Source organism: Hevea brasiliensis, chromosome 7 (assembly GCF_030052815.1).
Source record: "Hevea brasiliensis isolate MT/VB/25A 57/8 chromosome 7, ASM3005281v1, whole genome shotgun sequence".
NCBI lineage: Eukaryota > Viridiplantae > Streptophyta > Magnoliopsida > Malpighiales > Euphorbiaceae > Hevea > Hevea brasiliensis.
In genome coordinates, this window is record NC_079499.1 from 11,974,174 (window position 1) to 11,985,168 (window position 10,995).

The following is a 10,995-nucleotide window of genomic DNA, read 5'->3' on the forward strand; positions in this document are numbered from 1 at the left end:
CCTATTTTGCTGATATGGAACTCCTTGTTGCTGTTGTGGTTGAAAATTTTGATTTGGAACTTGACTTTGCTGATTTCCCCATGAAAAGTTGGGATGATTCCTCCAAGTTGGATTATAGGTTTGAGAGTAAGGATTCCCCATTTGCTTGTTTCCATAATTACCAACATATGCTGCTTGTTCTCCATAATCTACTCCATAGCTGGTGGTTCCCTCTGCATAAGCCACTTGTTGTGAACTTCCAGATGATGATGATGAACTAAGCAACATACTCAAATCTTCCATCTTCTTAGCAAGGACATTTGTAAGTGCTTCAAATTTTGCATTAATCATGTTGAATGGATCAAGATCATACATTCCAGCAGCTTGCCTTTTTTGAGTTGGAGCTGGTCCTCTTGGACTACTCCAAAGATGAGTATTCTTTGCAATTTTCTCCAATAGCTCATAAGCTTCATCTTCATGCTTCATAATAAATTCTCCTCCTGTTTGAGCATCAATAATCCCTCTAATTGCAGGAGTGACATTTGTGTAAAAATTCTGGTTTATCATCCATTTCGGAATGGCATGATGTGGGCATAGTCTCTCTAATTCCTTCCATCTCATCCATGATTCATAAAGAGTTTCATCTTCTCTTGGTCTGAAAGCTGTTATTTGATTCCTCAATTCTTGAGTTTTTCCAGGTGGAAAATATTGTGTAAGAAATGCATCAGTGAGTTGCTCCCAATTTGTAATGGAGTTGTGAGGTAAAGAATCAAACCAATCCAATGCTCTATCTTTCAAAGAGAATGGAAATAGCTTCAATCTTGCTGCATCATCAGACACTCCAGGTTGTTTTTGCATATCACAAATCATAGCAAATTTCTTCAGATGTGTGTGTGGATTTTCAGAAGGATGTCCTCCAAATTGAGAATTTTGAATCATTTGAAGAACTCCAAAATCCATCTTGTAACTATTTGCATCAATTCTTGGTCTTGCTATGCTCTCTCTCAAGTCATCAAAACGAGGAAAAGCATGATCCATCATACTTCCCCTAGGCAGATTAGCATTAACAACTTCTTCACCATGGGCTGCATCTTCATTGTTTTGACCATTTCCAGCATTACCAACACCAATTCTAATTCTTTCATCAGCAATGTCTGCTTCAATTTCGGTTTCTCTCAAAGCTTCTTTTCTTTTTCTGGTTTCTTTCTTGTTTGCTTTACAAAATTTCTCAATTTCAGGATTGAACAATAAGGATGTATCACTTGTGCTTCTAGCTCTTCTCATAAAAGATTAAAAGTACCTGAAAAAGAACAAACAAACACAAAATGAAAAGATAACAAAGATAAAACTATAAACAACTAAAATAATCAAGAATTCAATCTTAAACAAACAACTTCCCGGCAACGGCGCCAAAAACTTGATGTGGCTCAACCGCAAGTGCACGGGTCGTACAAGTAATACAGTAAAGATATCGTTCCCACGAGGAGTTGAGTTAATGATTGAATTTTTGATATAAAAGTTGACTAAATCGAAGTATTTTTGAAATTAAAGTAATGAATTGATGGGTATTGAGAATGTGAAATCTATATGTGCAAAATTAATATTCTATTCATCAATGTATTAATTAAACTAAAATTGCATCAAATGTATTAATTAAACTAAAATTGCATCAAATTGAAATAAGCAAGTTCAAATATGCCAAGATTCTAAAATGGCAAGCAATTTAATTCAATTGAAAATTAACAATGATAAAAAGGCGATTCCGGAGTTCGGGATTTCATATTCGAGCTATTTTGGGATTTTAAATTGGTTAACCAATCTTATGAAACTTATGGGTTTTAAGGAGATTAATTCTTAAATCCTTTGAATTCCCTTTCGAGTGAGACAAAGAGTGCCTTAATCAATCTAATCCTACTTTCGTGGACTTAGAGTTAATTAAGACCCATTAAGTTCTTTAATTAATCTGTGAATCCTCTTAATCCTTAGCCTATTTCTAGGTCTAAGTTAATTAAGTCCAATTTCTTGATTATCTATCACAGGGCCTTCTCCTTTCGGAGCTTCAACCATGGATTAAGAACATCACTTAATGGGATCCTACACTAAGCATGTCATTAAGCACACAAGAAATGAATAAAACTCATTAAGACCACAAAATATGGATTACCCAATCAAAATCCACAAAATATCTCAAATATTACAACCCTTACTCCAGAATCAAAAGTAAACTACTCACTATCCATAATGCTTACAAGATATTATGAGTTTATAAGGAAATAAAGCTTTAATCTAAGCTAAGAAATAAGAAATTAAACACTAGAAATGTAGAAAAATGTAAGGAAAGAAAGAAATCTGCAAATCTTGGTTGAAAATGGTGTGGAAGGTGAAAGTGACTCTTCAAATTCTGCCTCTCCTCTTCCTTTCCTTTTCTGCTCCTTCTCTCTTTTCTAAAATGGAAAAATGAGACTATTTATAGCATTTTTCTGACATGGAGCCCTAAAATGGTGTGTTCTAGGAGGAATTATCGAGGAATCTTACTTGACTCATTAATGAACTCTTTATGGGATTTGCATAAGTGGATCGCATAAGTTATGCGATCCCTTATGCGATTTTACTTACAGTTCACTTATGCGAATCGCATGACTTGGTGCATAGGTTATGCACAATTCCGTGAGAGTGCATAAGGGAGGTGTGAATGTGCATAAGCTATGCAGTCTCCTTATGCACATTTCGGTTGGTTCTGGAACAGTGATTTTTCTCCTTATGCAGATCTGCATAGCTTATGCGGCAAGTTATGCGCAATTTTGTCAATGCATATTTCAGCTTGAAAACTTGTTTTTGACATCTTTGGCTGTAGAAGTCACTCCTCAATAGCAAAATTTCTCTTCAGTCCTTCAAAAACACCATTTTTCCGACAAAACAAAGTAAAAATTACAAATTAATCCAAAATCGATAATTATGAAAAACTAACTAATTAACTAATGAAATTAGCTAAAAATGACTAATAATCAAATAAAATGGTTATGAAATTAGACCTAAATGACTATGCAAAATGTATGCATCATTTGGTAAGCAAGAATTTTATAGTCTAAAAAAGAAAAACTAAAGGTAGGGAAAAATCAGTAGGTGTAGAACCCAGGATCGACAGATCCAACCCCGTACACCCACCTATAGAACTAAGACAACTTATTGTGAAAAAACGCCACTAAGAAACAAGGAAGAACAAAGGCAAAATAAAGAAAAGCATAAGGGTAACTGATATATGGTGTAAATATAGTTTTTATTTTAATTAATTTTGTTAGTTTTTATCAATTTTGAGTCATTTATGTTTAATTTTTATCTTTGTTAATAATCATGTTAATGTTTTTGTTCTAAGTTGGATTTTATTGATTTTTTATTATTTTAAGTGAAAAATGGCCAATGATTGAAGAAAAGTTTGCAAGGAGATAATTGGGGTTATTTAGGAGTTTTTAGAGTTAAATTTTCATGCCTAATCTATGAAAAGGAGTCAATTCATACCCCGAGGCGTGAGACTTGTGACAATTTAAAGAAAAAAATGGCAAATGGATGAATTTGTAGTCATTTGAGGATTCATAACCCGGGCATGAAATGCAACTTCACGCATGCCCAGAGCGTGAATCGTGGAATGAGTAATCTCCCTTCCGTAAGTAACTTGACACGCATTTTAGAGAGAGGAAAGAATATTATAATGGTTTTTGGAGGTTTCTAACAGCTCCACACACCATTTTTCAACTCAAAAAGCCCCAAAATATTCTCTAGAATCCGTATTTGAAGGAGAATCATGCTTTTGGAGTGGATTTCTTGAAGTTTTGGCTCTTGGAGGGAGATTTCCACCGTCTACATAACAGAGTTTCTTCTTTTCTTTTCTTTTCTTTTCTTTCCTTTCTTTTCCTTTCCTTTTGATAGAAACCCTTTTTTTTATGATGTTTGATTTGGATTTTATAGAGTTTGATTTTATTTTTGTTAATATGAGTGGCTAAATACTTTACCTAGAGATTTTGATGTAGCTTGACCTACGTATTTTATCAATTTTGGTCTATTTTCTCTATTTTAGCAATTAATGGTTGTTTTGATTTTAATACTTTTGGGTGTTTGAAATAATGCTTGAATGATCTTTAATTCATGACTTGGCTGGGAAGCATTTTATGAATCCTTTTAGAGCAACCATTAACATAGTTAATTAGCCAAGAGTGGAAATTAAGGCTAATTACTATGGGGTATTTTGTTAACTTGGGTTTTTAATGCTTTAGTTAATCAAATAATTTTTATTGGGAAATTTAGGTTATCTTGATTAATTAAAAGGTTTAATAATGCTTGGAAAGGATTATTACATATTTTTGTGTTATTACTCTTGCTAAGATAGTTAAATTGATTATATGATAAAACTGAGTAAAATTGCATAATGGGTCAAGTGAAGTCAAAATCTCTAGCCTTCTTTTAATTGATTTTAAGCTCTTATCTTGTTATTTTTGTTAATTTTCAATTAAGTTTAATTTTAGTTTAATTGTAGTTAATCTTAGCTTAAGTTGTTATAATTTCTTTCATTAAATTGATTTGATAGTCTAGATCAACATAAATTTTAGTAATTAAAAACAATTCCTGTGAGAATGATATTTTACTTACTCTTTATTACTTGTGCAATTTCGTGCACTTGAGAACGTGTACCAATAACTAGTACAACAATCAAACCAAACATAAAATGAAAGCAAAGAATAAAAAGGCCATCATAAAAAGCCAATAAAATCATTGAATCTCGAGCAACCAATTTTGGCCAACTGATCCGCGAAAGTATTAACTTCTCAAAAAGTATGATGGGAGAGCTTGCATCAGATTAAGAGTGGAATTCAGCAAGTCATTCAACCTCCACGGGCCTTCTGACTTTCAGTTTACCCATTTGATAACATTCGTGGAGTGACTCTTTAAGTCCATAGGCATTCTGCACAAAAGAGTGTTGATGAGAAATTTTTGCTGATGAGAAATTTTTAAGCTTTATGGATAGCATTTAATTCAGCCTTGTTTGACTCCTCAACAGTAGATGGGCAAGAGAAGAAGTAAAAGATATGACCATCACTATCACTAAGAATACCACTAATCCTCCCCTATTTAGAGTTTTCAAATAATAAACCATTTGTATTCCATTTGAGAAAAGATAAGGGATGTGTAACTAAACCACAGGAAGCCTACTAATCTTCTTATTCATTCAAAGTTTAATACAATCTACTTCTTGTAGCAACTGCAAGCCAAAATAAGGAAACCTAAGCCTAACCCATTGCATCCAAGTGGAGGCTCTATGAAGAATTAAACAACACAAATTCACATGGCATGGGTGTGAATTGTTAAAGATGATATCATTACACATCAACCATAAGGACCATAAAATATTAAAAAATAAATAGAGCCAAAATTCACATTGAAACTTCCCAGATACAAGGAATTTCCATTGATCAAAATGTGTGGAAAAGTCACTAGAAAAGCAAATGGATAAATTCTACCATTTCAAGGAAAAACCCCAACTTTAAAAGATAATGGGACATGAATTAAAAGATGACTAGTAGATTCCCCAAAACAGCCATGAAAAGGACATTGGTTCTATGCTAAAGGAATTAACCCAATGTTAAAAAGCCAATCCTTAAATGCAATGTGCTGCTTATGAGCCATCCACAAAAAAAGCTCGACTTTCGGTGGTGCTAAACCCAACCAAACATAAGGTGCAGCATCTGAGATTGGGAGTAAGAAATCAGCAATCACCTTATATAAGGAGTTAATAGAAAAGGTACCATTCGACCCAACTTTCCAATAATTCTATCACATCTACTAGAGCATAAAGCTTGGCCATTGATTAAATTCAATGGAGATTAGATAGAGCCATAATTCCTACCTAAAAGCTGCCCAATCTAACCAATATTCCATGCCTACAAACCACCATCCCATAAGCCTAAGGATTCAACAGTAGCATCTTTGTTGCTTGACAAAAGGATCAACTGAGGATAAAGTCCCTTGAGAGGGATATCCATAATCCATGGGTCATACAAAAAATAGAATTTAGCACCATTTCCAATGTAAAACCTAACATTTGATTTAATAAAATTTGAAATGGTATTCTTTAAAGTTAAGGAAGCAAGAATGTCACTCCAGACTATAGAAACTATACTACTATTAAGAGGGCACATTTCATCAAATCTATATTGTCTATACTTGTTCAGAATTACCAATCTCCAAAGTGAATTCTCTTCATGGTGGAATCACCAAATCCACCTAAAAAGAAGCACCATGTTTTGAACATTAAGATCCATGATTCCCTATCCTCCAGATCATTTAGGCTTGACAAGAATAAACCACTAAATCAGATGCAATTTCCCTTCACCTATCTCGCCTGAACAAAAGAAATTACCTATTAACCTACACAAGAGGTTGGCAACTTTGTTAGGAATTTTGAAAATTGAAAGGTAAAAGAGTGGTAGAGAAGTCACATAGGATTTTATCAACACAAGTCTTCCTACTTAGGAGAGCAATCTCCCTTTCTAAAAAGCAAGTTTCTTTTAAATTTTATCAATCACTGGGTGCTAAGTAGCTGATTGTCTCATGTTGGAGTCAAGAGGAAGGCCTAAATACATGAGTGGCAATGAACCACATCTACAAAGAGCAAGAGAGACTGCATTTGTGACTAAGTGTTGGGAATATTAACACCAAAGGCTGCATTTATGACTAAGTGTTGGGAATATTAACACCAACTAAGGTACTTTTGCAGAAATTGACCCTTAATCTTGAAAGCATTGCAAAACATCTCATAATTCTAGCAGCAACTTGCATAAACATTGTTTCTAGGGGACAAAAGATTATCATGTCATCCATAAATTGAAACAGTGAAATAGATGGACCATGCTCCACCACAAATACCCCTTCACGCAAACTAAGAGTGCAGGCTTTCTTAAATAAAGCATCTAAAGGTTTAGCAACTAAATGAAAAAGAAGTAGGGAGAGAGGGTCTCCCTGTTGAAGACCTCACTTAAACGGAAATTCCCTTATTATTGGCCCATTTTGTTATAATAGGCACATAAATTTAAGAGACACATACAAATTGTATAATCACACAGTATAGAAAAGAGAAGAAGAATAACACATAATTTAACGTGGTTCGACCGTAAAGTTTACATCCACGAGTAAGACAAGAGAAAAAAGTTCCACCATAATAAAAAAGCAAGATACAATTACTCAAAACTCTCAAACCCTAACCCCAGTGTGTTTCTCGAATATCTCACAACTCTATCACAAGGGCAAAATATTACAATATTTATACTAGTTCATATCGCAGGGTAGTTCTATTTTTATCCTAATTAAGTAGCAATGCGAAGCTTTCGGGTCAAATCACAATTTGCGTCCATGAAAACATTTCTAAATTTCAAGCCACATAAAAATAATAATTCTTTCCCTTAGCTTGAATTCCCTCCATTATTAACAAAATCACCACAAACACTCTATCTTTCCATATGCCCTCGCAAGGGCACTACTAAGCACTACAAACTCCAACCAAGTCTAGGCAATACCTAAACTTGCTGACTGGGACTCCCTTGGTCATCATATCTGCTGGATTATCATATATAAAGACTTTCTGCACAACTATAGTCTCTTGAGATATAATGTCCTGAATGAAGTGATATCTAACATCAATGTGCTTAGTTCGCTCATGGTACATCTGATTCTTTATGAGATGTATTACACTTTGATTATCACAAAATACTGTTAGCTTTTCCTGTACCCAAGATCACTTTCCAAACCCTGTAACCATAAAGCTTCCTTTACTGCCTCTGTTAAAGCCATATATTTAGCCTCTGTGGTAGACAAAGCAGCTGTAGCTTGTAATGTTGCCTTCCAAGTAATAACACTTCTAGAGAAAGAAAACAAATAACCTGTCATAGATCTCCTCTTTTCTAAGTCCCCTACAAAATCTGAATCCACATAGCCATAACTGAATCGTTTATCTTGGCCCTGTCAAATGTCATACCTACATCTATAGTACCATTTAAATACCTTATAATTCATTTCACTGCCTGCCAATGCTCTTTCCTAGGACACACCATGTATCTACTCACAACACTAACTGCATGTGAAATGTCAGGTCGAGTGCAAACCATAGCATACATGATGCTACTAATAGCACTCGAATAAGGAACATTGGACATGTGCTCCATCTCCTCATCTATTTTTGGTGACATGTCTGCAAATAACTTGAAATGGGCAGCAAATGGAATAGTCACAGGCTTAGCATTATTCATGTTAAAATGCTTAAGCACTTTCTCAACATAGGCCTGCTGAGACAAGAAAAGCTTCCCAATACTCTATCCTTAGTAATTTCCATTCTCAATATTTTCTTGGCAGGACCCAAATTTCTCATCTCTCAACTGCTTTTTCATAATGTTAATCTGTGACATTCTTTTAGCAGCAATAGGCATGTCATCCACATACAACAGCAAATAGACAAAGGAATCATCTAAAAGCTTCCCATTGTACAAGTGCGGTGTCTCACTATACCTTCATTGCTGCAGAATGCATCGAACTCATGATTGTAAAATTTCAACCCATTATCAGTTCTAAGAGACTTAACCTTCTTTTCTGTCTACTTCTCAATCATTGTCTTCCACTTTACAAAGATTAAAAATGCTTCGTCTTTTGTTTTCAAGAAATACACCCAAACCATCTGAAAGTAATCATCAGTCAAAGTTATGAAGTACCTGGCATCACTCTTGGAAGGGATTTTGTTAGGACCTTATAGATCTGAGTGGATATAGTCCACCATTCCTTTGTTCTTGCACACTGCCTTTTTATTGAACTTCACCTTAGTCAGTTTGCTAGACACATAGTGTTCACAAAAGTCCATAGATTTTTTTTTTTGCTTATCCAACAAATCCTGCTTACTCAACACAAATAACCCCCTTTCACACATATGACTAAGATGCAAATGCCACAATTGAGTCTGATTTTGATTATTACTTCTGGATGCTACTAGAGCTTCCCCTAAAACTATACTACCCTGAAGAAAATACAATCCTAAAATACAATCATCATAAGTACCATAGAGCCCTTGCACACCTTAAGAGCTCCATTCTTTGCATGGTATCTAAATCCATGAGAATCAAGTGTCCCAAGAGAAATTAGATTCCTCTTTAGTTTTGAACATGCTAACACTCCATAATTCTGATGACGCCATCAAACATCCTCAATCTGATGTTACCAATTCCTTCCATAAGTAATGCACAATCATTGCCCATAAATATCTTACCACTCATCTGTTTGTAAGTGACAAACCAATTTCTATGTGGATGCATGTTATATGTAGCACCAGTATCAAGAATCTAGGAATTCTATCCATGATCTAAACTCACGGATAAAATTTTCCCAGCACTATCATCACCATCAGAATCGCTAAACTTGTTAACCATATTTGTAAAACTTTCTGGTAACTTTTCCTTTTTATTTTTCAACTTGGGATAATCTCTCCTATAGTTACCTTACTCGCCGCACTGAAAACAGTTAGCCTTTTTCATTCTTGACTTTGATCTGACCTTAGATTTCTTCCTACTGGAAGAACTCTCCTTTGAATTTGTTCTTCCTCTACTCACTAAACCTTTCCCTGCAAATCTTTCTCTATTATTTGGAAAATTCTTTTTCAACTCCTTCGATTTTAGAGAATTACTAACATTTTTTAGTGAAATATTGTCTTTCTCATACAACAGAGTATCAAAAAAAAGTCTCATAGGAGGGTGGCAAAGAACATAACATAATAAGGGCTTGATCCTCACTATCAATATCAATATCAATATGAATATTCTTTAGGTCCATAATGATTGAATTAAATTCATTCAGATGTTCTTTAATGGACATACATTCACTCATTCTCAGATTATAAAGCCTTTTCTTCAGATACAAGTAGTTGGTTAGCGATTTGGCAGAGTACAACTCCTCTAATTTCTTTCATGCCCCAGACGCTGAGCTTTCACTAGCAATCTAGTGTAGGACATTATCAGTTATGCTCATGAAAATTGCACTCAAGACTCTCTCCTTCAGACCAGCCTTCTCCGCCTCTTTCACATCCTCTAGAAAGTTATCCTTAATTGCCTTCCATAGACCTTGCAGGATCAAGGAAGATTTGATTTTAATCTTCCATATCCACCATCAAACTTCTCCCCCTCATACTTCATTGAAGATGATGCCATCTGTAAATCCTAGATTGCACACAAAAAGCTCTGATACCAGTTTATTATAGCAGGCATGCAAATCTAAGGAACACACATAAATCATACAATCACATAGTATAGAAAAGAAAAGAACAATAACACAAGATTGAACATGGTTCGACTGTAAGGTCTATGTCCATGGGTAAGACAAGAGAAAAAAGTTTCATAATGATGAAAAAGCAAGATACAATCACTTAAAACTCTCAAACCCTAACCCCAATGTGTTTCCTGAATATCTCATAACTCTACCACAAAGGGCAGAATATTATAATTAGGTCACAGCGTGAAGCTTTTAGGTTGAGTTACAATTTGTGTCTATGAAGACATATCCAAAATTCAAGCCACATAAAAATAACACATTTATAATAATATAGGCTTTATTATTCGAGATGCATTCCATGACCTAGCTTCTCCAAATACAACTAAAACCAAAATTTTCCATTATAAAGTTTAAGTATGCCCATTGAACTGAATCAAAAGCTTTCTCAAAGTCCACTTTCAACAAGAAACATCGCCTTCGACAACGTTTGCAAGAATGAATTACCTCATTCACAATAATGAAGCTATCCAATATCTGATGTTGCTAAATGAAAGCAGATTGGGAGTTATTAATGAGATGGTGCAAGAACTGCTTCAATCTATTCGAGAGAATTTTTGCAACTATTTTATAAATCCTATGTATGAGACTAATTAGTCTAAAGACAATGATTTTAATTGGATTTGTGACCTTTGGCATAAGGATAATTGTTGAAGATTTTACTCCACG

At 34.5% G+C, this 10,995-nt stretch overlaps 1 non-coding gene across 1 annotated transcript; it reads left to right on the forward strand.

Annotated features, from left to right (window-relative positions):
• The first annotated feature begins 556 nt into the window (after positions 1–556).
• Positions 557–663, forward strand: LOC131181737 (small nucleolar RNA R71). The gene has a single exon (XR_009150216.1). It is a non-coding gene; the product is annotated as a small nucleolar RNA R71 (small nucleolar RNA).
• The last annotated feature ends 10,332 nt before the right edge of the window (positions 664–10,995 follow it).